Here is a 14,117-nt window from a genome sequence, read left to right as displayed (position 1 = left end):
GCCGGAAAAACGCGCGAAAGTGCTGTTTGAATGAATGTTTACGCGCCTTCTTCTGCCTACCACCACTCAGTCAGATACTTAGATACTTGTATGCTCAGTCAGATTATATGCAACGCAGGACACGCTAGATAATATCAAGTAATATCCTCAACCATGTGTAGTTAACTTGTGATTATGATTGATTGTTTTTTATAAGATAAGTTTAATGCTAGCTAGCAACTTAGCTTGGCTTACTGCATTCGCGTAACAGGCAGTCTCCTTGTGGAGTGCAATGAGAGAGAAACAGGTCATTATTGTGTTGGACTAGTTAACTGTAAGGTTGCAAGATTGGATCCCCCGAGCTGACAAGGTGAAAATCTGTCGTTCTGCCCATCGTTCCTAGGCCGTCATTGAAAATAAGAATGCGTTCTTAACTGACTTGCCTAGTTAAATAAAGATTAAAAAGGTATAAAACCATTTATTTTTTTTAATAAGTAAAAAGACGGCGCCCAAAAATACCGATTTCCGATTGTTATGAAAAATTGAAATCGGTCCTAATTCGGCGCATGTGACAAGTAACATTTGATATGATTTGATCACACAGCACTGGGACCCACACCGGACTAGTGTAATGTGTGTACTCTGTGTGGTTTATTTTGGCATGAAGCTGTTGGACTCATCTTCTCCTGCTGCCACGCAAACACACTCACACCCAAGTATATCCATATATATGGCTACACATACTGCATGTATTTTGTGGGCAGTGTGGGCAGTGTGCACATAGCCGGTCTTCTCTTGAGAGCCAGGTCTGCCTACGGCAGCCTCTCAATAGCAAGGCTATGCTCACTGAGACTGTACATAGTCTGTCCCTATTTCCCACGTTTTAGGCCATGCCCCATTCCCTGACTGTCAAATGAGCATCAAGCAGACGCCCACTGACTAAGTGGCTGCTATGACCCTTCCGTTTCGTTGTGATCGCGGTTGAGTCTTCACAGCAGCGCGTCGAGGGTTGAAACAGGTTCAGCTGTGTCCTCTGACAATCAGCTCATTTACCAAAAACGAACATTGAGGAAGTACCCCTCTATGAGCAAATGTGGAAACTATGACGACAAAAGAGGAAATATGATGAGCGATAGAGCCATGAGGAGGCTCAAGACAAGGGCTGCATGGTGATAGTTCCTCAATAGTCTCCCCTCCTTAAATCATATTCACTCATCTAGAAAATAAAAGGTAAGTGAAAGAAATATGACGGTTGCCTCAAGTTGATTAAGCACCTATGTCCAAAAGTGTATCTATTTGTCCTTCCCATTTTACCAGGAGAAATCGAGGAGAAACAGAGACTGATAGCCTACTATTCTTAGGTAGAAATAGGTAAGGCAGGAACAGGGAAGTTGAGCTATCCTCTTTCAAAGCAAGACTGATGAAGAGGTATTCTAATGTCACTGTCAAAGCACAATGCTAGGAGTGTCTTCAAACCAGTCGCTGGCTCCAGACTAACTATAAAGAAGTCCCAAACTGTCCCTGCTCCCGATAATGCTCAGACAGAGAACACCGGGAACAAACGTATAAAAATAACACCAAGCTGTCTTGAATGTAACACAATGCACACACACTCTCCCTCTTCCTGTGTGCGTGTCTCAAACAAAGGCACGAACAGGCTCCAGGTGACTATTGCCAGGGACACTGTGCTCTAGTAAGCAATACTTTAGTGTCCTTCCGATAGTCTGTCTGTCGGTCTCTCTCCGTCTCAGTCTGTCTTGTCCTTCCCTGCAGGTTTTAACTTTGCAACTGTCAGTCAGTCTGAGCTCTTTTACATTAAAACCAAACTGCACGGTTGCTGTACATACATTGAATGAGAGTACAATAACATACATCAACAATAATATGGAAACCTACCCCTATACTGTACACAGAGCATTCTGAAACTATTTAGACCCCTTGACTTTATCCACATTACAGACTTATTCTCAAATGGATGAAATAGCTTTTTTCCCCCCTCTATCTGCACACACACCCCATAATGACAAAGCAAAAACTGGCTTTTGGAAATGATTGCAAAAAAACTAAACAAATGAAATACCACATTTATATAATTATTCAGACCCTTTACTCAGTACTTTGTTGAAGCACCTTTGGCAACGATTACAGCCTCAAGTATTTTTTGTTTATTTTAACTAGGAAAGTCAGTTTAGAACAAATTATTATTTACAATGACGACCAACACCGGCCAAACCCTAACCAGCACGACGCTGCGCCAATTGTGCGCTGCACTATGGGACTCCTGATCACAGCCGGTTGTGATACAGCCCGGGATCGAACCAGGGTCTGTATTGACACCTCTTAGACCACTGTGCCACTTGGGTATGACGCTACAAGCTTGGCACACCTGTATTTGGGGAATTTCTCCCATTCTTCTCTGCAGATCCTCTCAAGCGCTGTCAGTTAAGATGGGGAATGTCACTGCACAGCTATTTTCAGCTATCTCCAGAGATGTTCGATCGGGTTCAAGTCCGGGCTCTGGCTGGGCCATTCAAGGATATTCAAAGACTTGTCCCGAAGCCACTCCTGCATTGTTTGGCTGTGTGCTTATGGTCATTGTCCTGTTGCAGAATTTTTTGGGTACCCTTCCCCATATGCGCCCTCGACACAATCCTGTCACAGAACTCTACGGACAATTCCTTCGACCTCATGGCTTAGTTTTTGCTCTGACATGCACTGTCAACTGTGGGACCTTCAATAGACAGGTGTGTACCTTTCCAAAGCATGTCCAATCAATTTAAATTTACCACAGGTGAACTCCAATCAAGTTGTAGAAACTTCTCAAGGATGATCAATGGAAACAGTATGCACCGGAGCACAATTTCGATAGCAAAGGGTCTGAATACTTATGTAATTTCTGTTTTAGTTTTAAATACATTTGCCACAATTTCTAAAAACATGTTTTCACTCTGTCCTGATAGGGTATTGTGTGCAGATTGATGAGGAAAACAAATAATGTAATCCATTTTAGGATAAAGCTGTAATGTAGAAAATGTGGAAAAGGTCAAGGAGTCTGAATACTTTGAATGCACTGTGTATAAACTCAGCAAAAAAAGAATGTCACTTTTCAGGACCCTGTCTTTCAAAGACAATTCGTAAAAATCCTAATAACGTCACACATCTTCATTGTAAAGGATTTAAACACTGTTTCCCATGCTTGTCAATGAACCATAAACAAATCTAATTTATTTATAAAGCCCTTCTTACATCAGCTGATATCTCAAAGGTCTGTACAGAAACCCAGCCTAAAACCCCCAAAAGCAAGCAATGCAGGTGTAGAAGCACAATGAATGAACATGCACCTGTGGAATGGTCGTTAAGTCACTAACAACTTACAGACGGTAGGCAATTAAGGTCACAGTTATGAAAACCTAGGAGACGAAAGAGGCCTTTCTACTGACTCTGAAAAACACCAAAAGAAAGATGCCCATCTGCGTGAACATGCCTTAGGCATGCTGCAAGGAGGCATGAGGACTGCAGATGTGGCCAGGGCAATAAATTGCAATGTCTGTACCGTGAGACGCCCAAGACAGCGCTAAAGGGAGACAGGACGGACAGCTGATCATCCTCAGTGGCAGACCACATGTAAAAACACCAGCACAGGATCGGTACATCTGAACATCACACCTGCGGGACAGCTACAGGATGACAACAAAAACTGCCTGAGTTACACCAGGAACGCACAATCCCTCCATCAGCACTCAGACTGTCTGCAATAGGCTGAGAGAGGCTGGACTGAGGGCACAAATCCACCGTCGCTGAACCAGACAGGACTGTCAAAAAGTACTCTTCACTGACGAGTCGCGGTTTTGTCTCACCAGGGGTGGTCGGATTCCCGTTTATCGTCGAAGGAATGAGCGTTACACCGAGGCCTGTACTCTGGAGCGGGATAAATTTGGAGGTGGAGGGTCCATCATGGTCTGGGGCGGTGTGTCACAGCATCATCGGACTGAGCTTGTTAATGCAGGCAATCTCGACTCTGTGCAATACAGGGAAGACATCCTCCTCCCTCGTGTGGTACCCTTCCTGCAGGCTCATCCTGACCCCCCAGCATGACAATGCCACCAGCCATACTGCTCGTTCTGTGTGTGATTTCCTGCAAGACAGGAATGTCAGTGTTCTGCCATGGCCAGCGAAGAGCCCAGATCTCAATCCCATTGAGCACGTCTGGGACCTGTTGGATCAGAGGGTGAGGGCTAGGGCCATTTCGCCCCAGAAATGTCCGGGAACTTGCAGGTACCTTGGAGGAAGAGTGGGGTAACATCTCGCAGCAAGAACTGGCAAATCTGGTGCAGTACTTAATGCAGCTGGTGGCCACACCAGATACTGACTTACTTTTAATTTGGACCCCCCCCCCCCCCTTTGTTCAAGGACACATGATTCCATTTATGTTAGTCACATGTCTGTGGAACATGTTCAGTTTGTCTCAATTGTTGAATCTTGTTATGTTCATACAAATATTTACACATGTTAAGTTTGCTGAAAACAAAACGCAAGTGACAGTGAGAGGACATTTCTTTTTTTACTGAAATAGATCTACCATAGTCCTTTATAAATACTGGCTAGTCTCACATGCAGTGCAATAACCTTATGGGTAGTGGCCACACTGTGGTGACGTGGTAATAATACCACCAAAACAATAAGAATAGGCACCACAGACAGGTTTCCTAGGATTGTATGTGGAAGGGTTCATGGTAGCACACCACATTTCACCCAAAAGGCATTCCAGTGAAAAGAATCCAACTATAAATCAAAACACAAAAACAAATATTTATTAAGAGAAAAACCAAGTTTGAACTCCAAATCCGGGAATGGCCAGTGCCATGCCATTCCACTTTAGCGCTTAGACAGTCAAAAAAGGTTTGTTCCACCGTCGTAACCATTTCTTGTGCTCTAGGGTGATGGCCAAGGTAGGAAGACGGGAAGAGCGACAGGACCAAAGAGACAGGCTGAACCAGAGATAATAGAATTAGGGTCTTTTTCCACATTATTCTGAGTGGCAACAGATGAACAGAGCTCAGCTGAAGAGAGTAGGTTGAGAGAGGGAGTAGGTTGAGAGAGGGAGTGTGAAAGAAGGAAGAGGAGCAACAGACTGATAAAGGGAGAGAAAAGCGGGGTTGACAACATCCGCTCCTCATTCACTCAGCCTACGGAGACCACTGGTTCCACTCAGCCTACGGAGACCACTGGTTCCACTCAGCCTACGGAGACCACTGGTTCCACTCAGCCTACGGAGACCACTGGTTCCACTCAGCCTACGGAGACCACTGGTTCCACTCAGCCTACGGAGACCACTGGTTCCACTCAGCCTACGCTTTGACCTCTTTCTCCCCTCTCTCTCTAGATGAAAACCTGCGACTAGTCAGGCTGTCTGACCTGCCTGCTCGACTCAATCCCCTCCTCCCTTCTTCAGACCATCTCTGGAGACCTCCACACTTCCCTCATCCCTGACCACTGGCTACGTTCTCAGGACTTCAAAATGGCCACACTCGACCCCTCTGACATCAAACTACCGACCAGTATCCCTTTTTCCTTTCAAAAACTTGTGTGCCGTCGCTGACCGACTCTTGCTATTTCTCTCAGAACAATCTTCTTGACCCTAACCAGTGAGGCTTCCTCTGTGTTACAGAGGGTCTCCACAATGCCAAAGGCTGACTCTCTTTCCTCTGTTCTCATCCACTGCATTCGGCACAGTTAACCATCAGGTCCTCCTCTCCACCCTCTCAAGGCTGGGCCTCCCAGGATAATTTTATTTTTATTTCACCTTTATTTAACCAGGTAGCCTAGTTGAGAACAAGTTCTCATTTGCAACACCAACCTGGCCAAGATAAAGCAAAGCAGTTTGACACATACAACAACACAGAGTTACACATGGAATAAACAAAACATACAATCAATAAAAGGTAGGAAAATATACAGCATGTGTAAATGAGGTAGGATAAGGGAGGTAAGGCAATAAATAGGCCATGGTGGAAAAGTATTAACAATATAAGCAATTAAACACTGAAATGGTAGGATGTGAAGAAGATGAATGTGCAAGTTGAGATAGTGGGGTGCAAAGGAGCAAGATAAATAAAAAGTATGGGGATGAGGTAGATTGGATGGGCTATTTACAGATGAGATATTTACAGGTGCAGTGATCTTTGAGCTGCTCTGGCAGCTGGTGCTTAAAGCTATTGAGGGAGGTATGAGTCTCAGCTTCAGAGATTTCTGCAGTTCGTTCCAGTCATTGGCATCAGAGAACTGGAAGGAGAGGCGGCCAAAGGAAGAATTGGCGTTGGGGGTGACCAGTGAGATATACATGCTTGAGCGCATGCTACGGGTGGGTGCTGCTATTGTGACCAGAGAGCTGAGATAAGGTGGGGCTTTACCTAGCAGAGACTTGTAGATGACCTGGAGCCAGTGGATTTGGTGAGGAGTATGAAGCGAGGGCCAGCCAACGAGATGATACAGGTCGCAGTGGTGGGTAGTATATGGGGCTTTGGTGACAAAACGGATGGCACTGTGATAGACTGCATCCAATTAGATTAGTAGAGTTTTGGAGGCTATTTTGTTAATGACATTGCTGAAGTTGAGGATCGGTAGGATGGTCAGTTTTGCGAGGGTATGTTTGGCAGCATGAGTGAAGGATGCTTTTTTTGCGAAATAGGAAGCCGATTCTAGATTTAATTTTGGATTGTAAATGTTTAATGTGAGTCTGGAAGGAGAGTTTACAGTCAAACCAGACACCTAGGTATTTATAGTTGTCCACATATTCTAAGTCAGAACTGTCCAGAGTAGTGATGCTGGACGGGCGGGCAGGTGCGGGCAGCGACCAGTTGAAGAGCATGCATTTACTTTTACTTGCATTTAAGAGCAGTTGGAGGCCACGGAAGGAGTGTTGTATGGCATTGAAGTTCATCTGGAGGTTAGTTAACACAGTGTCCAACGAAGGGCAAGAGTTGTCGTCTGCATAGAGGTGGATCAAAAAATCCCCAGCAGCGAGAGCGACATAATTAATGTATACAGAGAAGAGAGTCGGCCGAGAATTGAACCCTGTGGCACCCCCATTGACACTGCCAGAGGTCCGGAAAACAGGCCCTCCAATTTGACATACTGTGGGGAGGTTTGGGCGAGTTGAACTAGAACTTTTTTGGAGTTCGTACTACAGGATGCAAATTTCTGTTTGAAAAGCTAGCCTTAGCTTTCCTAACTGCCTGTGTATATTGGTTCCTAACTTCCCTGAAAAGTTGCATATCACGGGGGCTATTCGATGCTAATGCAGAACGCCACAGGATGTTTTTGTGCTGGTTAAGGGCAGACAGGTCTGGAGTGAACCAAGGGCTATATCTATTCCTAGTTCTACATTTTTTGAACGGAGCATGCTTATTTAAGATGGTGAGGAAGGCACTTCTAAAGAATAACCAGGCATCCGCTACTGACGGGATGAGGTCAATGTCATTCCAGGATACCTCAGCCAAGTCGATTAGAAAGGTCTGTTCGCTGAAGTATTTTAGGGAGCGTTTGACAGTGATGAGGGGAGGTCATTTGACCGTAGACCCATTACGGATGCAGTCATTGAGGTAGTGAGATCTTCAGTGAAAACAGCAGAGGTGTATTTGGAGGGCGAGTAAGTTATGATATCTATGAGGGTGCCCGTGTTTACGGATTTGGGGTTGTACCTGGTAGGTTCATTGATCATTTGTGCGAGATTGGGGGCATCAAGCTCAGATTGTAGGATGGCCGGGGTGTTAAACATGTCCCAGTTTAGGTCACCTAGCAGCACGAGCTCTGAAGATAGATGGGGGGGAAAATCAATTCACATATGGTGTCCAGGGCACAGCTGGGGGCAGAAGGTGGTCTATAGCAAGCGGAAACGGTGAAAGACTTGTTTATGGAAAGGTGGATTTTTAGAAGTAGAAGTTCGAATTGTTTTGGTACAGACCTGGATAGTAAGATAGCCTACAGAGTTCTCGCTCTGCAGTAGATTGCAACACAGCCCCCTTTGGCAGTTCTATCTTGTCGGAACATGTTATAGTTCGGGATGGAAATTTCAGGGTTCTTGATGGTTTTCCTAAGCCAGGATTCAGACACGACTTAGACATCCGGGTTGGCAGAATGTGCTAAAGCAAACTTAGGGAGTAGGCTTCTAATGTTAACATGCATGAAACCAAGGCTTTTATGGTTACAGAAGTCAACAAATGAGAGCACCTGGGGAGTAGGAGTGGAGCTAGGCACTGCAGGTCCTGGATTAACCGCTACAGAGGAGGAGTAAGATAAGGGTACGGCTAAAGGCTATAAGAACTGGCCGTCTAGCACGTTCGGAACAGAGTGTAAAAGGAGCAGGTTTCTGGGCACGATAGTATAGATTCAAGGCATAATGTACAGACAAAAGGTATGGTAGGAAGAGAGTACATTGGAGGTAAACCTAGGTATCTTCACATGGTCTTTCCTATCATTGCTATGTGGATGACACTCAACTACTTTTCTTCTGACACCCAGGTTGCGACACACATCTGTGTGCCTGGCAGAGATCTCAGCTTGGATATCGGCAAATCACCTCAAGCTCAACAAGATGGATCTGCGCTTCCTCTTGGGGAAGGCGAACCCACTCCAAGACCTCTCCATCATGGTTGACAACTCCATGGTGTCCCCCTCCCAGAGTACAAAGAACATTGGCATGACCCTGAACACCCTGTCGTTCTCTGCAGACATCAAAGCAGTGACCCGCTCCTGTAGGTTCATGCTCTACAACATCCGTAGAGTACAACCTTACCTCACACAGGAAGTGGTGCAGGTCCTTATCCACGCACATGTCCTCTCCCATCTGGACTACTGCAACTTGCTGTTGGCTGGGCTCCCCGCTTGTGCCATTAAACCCCTGTAACTTACTACTAGAGCATCCACTATTAGACCATGGTACTTTCCCTACAAAGCAGCAACAGGAAATTCCCCTCCTTCCTTCAGGCTATGCTCAAATTTCTTGAACTGCATAGTTGGTTAAGGGCTTCTAAGTAAGCATTTCACAGTAAGGTCTACACCGTTTGTATTCGGCGCATGTGACAAATAAAATTTGATACCCTACAACCCAACCGGAATATTTAGTTCTGCCACCTCTCGTCTCGCTCATCCCCACAGGAGGGCAGCTCCCACTCATCCCAGTCAAAACTCTTCTCTGGCCTGGCCCCCCAATGGTAGAACATTCATCTTCTGGAAACATCTGAAACCCTACCTCTTCAACGAGCATCTTACATTATCCCACAGCCCCCTCCTTTCCACAACTAACACCCCCCCCCCCCCCCCTCTAACACTAGCACTGAATTTGCTGATAGTACATTTTTTTCTCAAAGTAGCTATGACTGAGATTTGTGGTTGTCCCACATAGCCATCTTAAAAATGAATTAACTAAAGTCACACTGGATAAGAGTGTCTGCTAAATTACTCAAATATAAAAAAACAAAAATGGAGAATGATGGAAAAGATACACATCCAAGAGAATAAAAACATGTTTGGCTTTACATTACATATTTCTCTCACACCAAGATCTCAGAGACAGACCATTACTTATTGAGTTCATTGGATTCAATAAATCTCGCTAGGAGCCAAGCAGAGGCACAGTGTCACCATGTACCACAGAACACTACTTTGGTATGTATACAGGCATCTATGTACACACGCACAATTATGGAGTCAGTCATAGCCCCATAGTCACAGGCTGAGTCATAGCCCCATAGTCACAGGCTCAGTCATAGCCCCATAGTCACAGGCTCAGTCATAGCCCCATAGTCACAGGCTCAGTCATAGCCCCATAGTCACAGGCTCAGTCATAGCCCCATAGTCACAGGCTCAGTCATAGCCCCATAGTCACAGGCTCAGTCATAGCCCCATAGTCACAGGCTCAGTCATAGCCCCATAGTCACAGGCTCAGTCATAGCCCCATAGTCACAGGCTCAGTCATAGCCCCATAGTCACAGGCTCAGTCATAGCCCCATAGTCACAGGCTCAGTCATAGCCCCATAGTCACAGGCTCAGTCATAGCTCCATAGTCACAGGCTCAGTCATAGCTCCATAGTCACAGACTCAGTCATAGCTCCATAGTCACAGACTCAGTCATAGCTCCATAGTCACAGACTCAGTCATAGCTCCATAGTCACAGACTCAGTCATAGCCCCATGTTTTTACAGAAGATTCTAGGAGAAACTATAGTTCTTCCATCCTGGTCCTGGGGATTCATAAAACAGACATCTGAACACAGGCCAGAACTAGGGATGGAGAACAGTGACTTACTAGAGCAGCAATATTTCAGGTTGTAGTTAGACATCAAAGCGAAACTGCATGGTGGCTAGGCTACGTAGTGTTCACCTAGCAGATTTTCCCAAACTATGCGGGTGGATTTCCAACATTCTCCGCCTGTCAGGACACTACCCTACCAGATTCCAGCACACTGAGCGCAATGCATTCCAGAACACGCACGCAACCACACACATGCACAAACATTCGCAGGTGTCCTTTACAATCATTTCGCATTTTCTTTACCGTAATGTAGGTGGGAAAAGCACCTAACTTCCCAAACAATTTGGCTATGACATGTTCCCTTGGGGCTTTCCCTAAAGACACAAACAGGTCTTACCTATAGTCTCCTGGAGGCTTCTATTCCCTGTGGCTTTCCTCCATGTTGGGGGTGTCAGGGGAGGGACACTGCATCTGTGGGGCAGAAGGAACAACATCAGTGTGTGTGTGGTAGCGTGAGTGAGTTAAGAAAAAAAAAATTACAAGCAGTTTCACAGAATCTGATAGGGCATGACTACTTTGCGTGTGTGGTTTTCCCTGGAGTGTGTGTGGGATGATGCTTTGAATAATGATCTTTGACACACACACACACACACACACATATATATATACACATACGTATACACATACATATACAGTGGGGCAAAAAAGTATTTAGTCAGCCACCAATTGTGCAAGTTCTCCTACTTAAAAAGATGAGGCCTGTAATTTTCATCATAGGTACACTTCAACTATGACAGACAAAATGAGGGGGAAAAAAAATCCAGAAAATGACATTTGGGGTCAAAATGATCACAAGAACGGTGAGCAAAAATCCCAGAACCACACGGGGGGACCAAGTGAATGACCTGCAGAGAGCTGGGACCAAAGTAACAAAGCCTACCATCAGTAACACTCTACACCGCCAGGGACTCAAATCCTGCAGTGCCAGACGTGTCCCCCTGCTTAAGCCAGTACATGTCCAGGCCCGTCTGAAGTTTGCTAGAGAGCATTTGGATGATCCAGAAAAAGAATGCTGAGTTGCATCCAAAGAATACCATACCTACTGTGAAGCATGGGGGTGGAAACATCATGTTTTGGGGATCAGGACGACTGATCCGTTAAAGGAAAGAATGAATGGGGCCATGTATCGTGAGATTGAGTGAAAACCTCCTTCCATCAGCAAGGGCATTGAAGATGAAACGTGGCTGGGTCTTTCAGCTTGACAATGATCCCAAACACACCGCCCGGGTAACGAAGGAGTGGCTTCGTAAGAAGCATTTCAAGGTCCTGGAGTGGCCTAGCCAGTCTCCAGATCTCAACCCCATAGAAAATCTTTGGAGGGAGTTGAAAGTTTGTGTTGCCCAGCAACAGCCCCAAAACATCACTGCTCTAGAGGAGATCTGCATGAAGGAATGGGCCAAAATACCAGCAACAGTGTGTGAAAAGCTTGTGAAGACTTACAGAAAACGTTTGACCTCTGTCATTGCCAACAAAGGGTATATAACAAAGTATTGAGATAAGTATTTGGTCAATAACAAAAGTTTATTTTCCACCATAATTTGCAAATAAATTCATTAAAAATCCTCCAATGTGATTTTCTGGAGAAAAAAATTCTCATTTTGTCTGTCATAGTTGAAGTGTACCTATGATGAAAATTACAGGCCTCATCTTTTTAAGTGGGATAACTTGCACAATTGGTTGCTGACTAAATACTTTTTTGCCCCACTGTATGTACGTAAATACATACATGTATATAAATAATCAGTTAAAGAGAATCGATGGGAGGTGTCAGTGTTATTTGTCACATGCGTCGTAAACAACAGGTGCAGACCAACAGTGAAAATGCTTACTTATGGATCCTTTTCCAACAAACCAGAGTAAAAAACAAACAAAACAAAGAATGACACGTAATAAATGCACAGTGAATAACTATAACATGGCTATATAGAGCGAGTAGCAGTAGCGCCGATGTGTCGGGAACACGGTAATTGAGGTAGCCATGTACATAAACATATCAACAAAAGTATGTGGATGCCCCTTCAAAATTAGAGGATTTGGTTATTTCAGCCACCCCCGTTGCCGACAGGTGTATAAAAAGAAAAAAATATATATTTTTTAAATCAAGTACACAGCCATGCAATATTCATAGACAAACATTGGCAGTATAATGGCCTTACTGAAGAGCTCAGTGACTTTCAATGTGGTACCGTCATAGGATGCAACCTTTCCAACAAGTCAGTTCGTCAAATTGCCGCCCTGCTAGAGCTGCCCCGGTCAACTGTAAATGCTGTTATTGTGAAGTCGAAACGTCTAGGAGCAAACAGCTCAGCCGCGAAGTGGTAGGCCACACAAGCTCACAGAACCGGACCGCTGAGTGCTGGGGGTGAAAAAATAAAAAAAATATATATTTTTAAAGTGTCTGTCCTCAGTTGCAACACTCACTACCGATGTCCAAACTGCCTCTGAAAGCATTTGATTAGCTGTTTAACAGTCTTATGACTTGGGGGTAGAAGCTGTTCAGGGTCCTGTTGGTGCAAGGCCTCATGCCAAATAATTTAAGCCTCTTGAAGAGGAAGAGGCGCTGTTGTGCCCTCTTCACAACTGTGTAGGTGTTTGTGGACCAAGGGTTGGAACCAGTTCAGGGAACTGAACCGAAAACTGGAAAAATGTATTTTATTGAGGAACAGAACCCAAATCTGAAACGAAAGTTATCCATCTTCCGGGAACAGAACCTTAATTTTAAAAGCATGGAAAAGTTAATAGCGTTCCAGAAATGTTTTTCCAGTCCGACAAAAATTGTAACAAGTGCCTGCGCAAAGCCTTCCCTGTCAATCAGAAACATATTCCTGCATCTGCCAGCTGGAAATCTTTGCCAGTGGGTGTGTGGGTGTGTGGGTGTGCATAGGTTACCTGCACCTCCCCTGTGAAGCATAGGTTACTGTAGCCTACAGACGACATTACAAGTGTTCAGAAATTAGGGAGAGATGTTTAATTAGAGAAGAACAGATTCACTTTAACGTTAGTTCAGGATACTATAGTCAGGTTTCACATTAGATTTATTAACTACAAAAAGGTAAGGCGTGTTTTTAATTCTAGTGCTGCTCTGCACACAAGCTTATTAGCTAGCTAGCTGGTCCAACATCAAACCAACTCGAAGGTTCAAAGGCATTCAAAGTTCCTCCATAAAAGTCGCTCCTCCGTAGGTATAATTCTATGGGCCTAATTCAGATAATGCACGTCATAACAAGATGCCCAGGGCTTCAAGGCAAGCTTTTTCAATTCTCTCTCTCCTCACCCGCAAAATTTCAGTTACATCACACCCTACACTGACTGGCAGCACAGTGAGTGTCTTTCATTATGATTCAACGATTCTGTTACGGCAAAATACAACTTTCCTATACAGACTAAATCGCTTACCCATCTATTTCAGAAAGGAACAATAAAAACCAATACTTTGTCCCCCGTTATAACAGGTTCAGAACTTTATTTTGCTGGTGTGAAAATTGGAACCAAATTTTTTTTAAATCCGGTTTCGTTCAGAACGAAACGATTGGAAAATGATTTAGGTTCCATCCCCTGGTGTGGACCATGATAATTCCTTAGTGATGTGGACACAGAGGAACTTGAAGCTCTTGACTCGCTCCACTACAGCCCCTTTGTCTTGCTCACATTGAGGGAGAAGTTGTAGTCCTGGCACTGCCAGTTCCCTGACCTCCTCCCTATAGGCTAGCAAACTTGACGATGGTGTTGGAGTCGCCCCCATGTTGATGGCTTTGAGTGGGTCCAGTGTGTTTGGGGTGGTGTTGTACATGTGACATTCAAATTTGAAACTGATGTGAGCAATGAAG

The 14,117-nt window shown here is 44.7% G+C and overlaps 1 protein-coding gene across 3 annotated transcripts in view; it reads right to left on the bottom strand.

Annotated features, from left to right (window-relative positions):
* The window catches only part of LOC110503149 (phosphatidylinositol 4,5-bisphosphate 3-kinase catalytic subunit beta isoform), an 88,684-nt gene that overhangs the window by 59,455 nt on the left and 15,112 nt on the right, over positions 1 to 14,117 (bottom strand). For all 3 annotated transcript variants that reach the window (XR_016491417.1, XM_036961154.2, XM_090218836.1), the window contains exon 2: positions 10,628 to 10,701. The gene's annotated coding sequence lies outside the window, so the exon portion shown is untranslated. The remainder of the gene's footprint in view (positions 1 to 10,627; positions 10,702 to 14,117) is intronic.

This window comes from Oncorhynchus mykiss, chromosome 24, assembly GCF_057628025.1.
Source record: "Oncorhynchus mykiss isolate SJ-2025 chromosome 24, ASM5762802v1, whole genome shotgun sequence".
Lineage (NCBI taxonomy): Eukaryota > Metazoa > Chordata > Actinopteri > Salmoniformes > Salmonidae > Oncorhynchus > Oncorhynchus mykiss.
The sequence above is the reverse complement of the archived record's forward strand: the minus strand, read 5'-3'. Positions and strand labels throughout refer to the sequence as shown.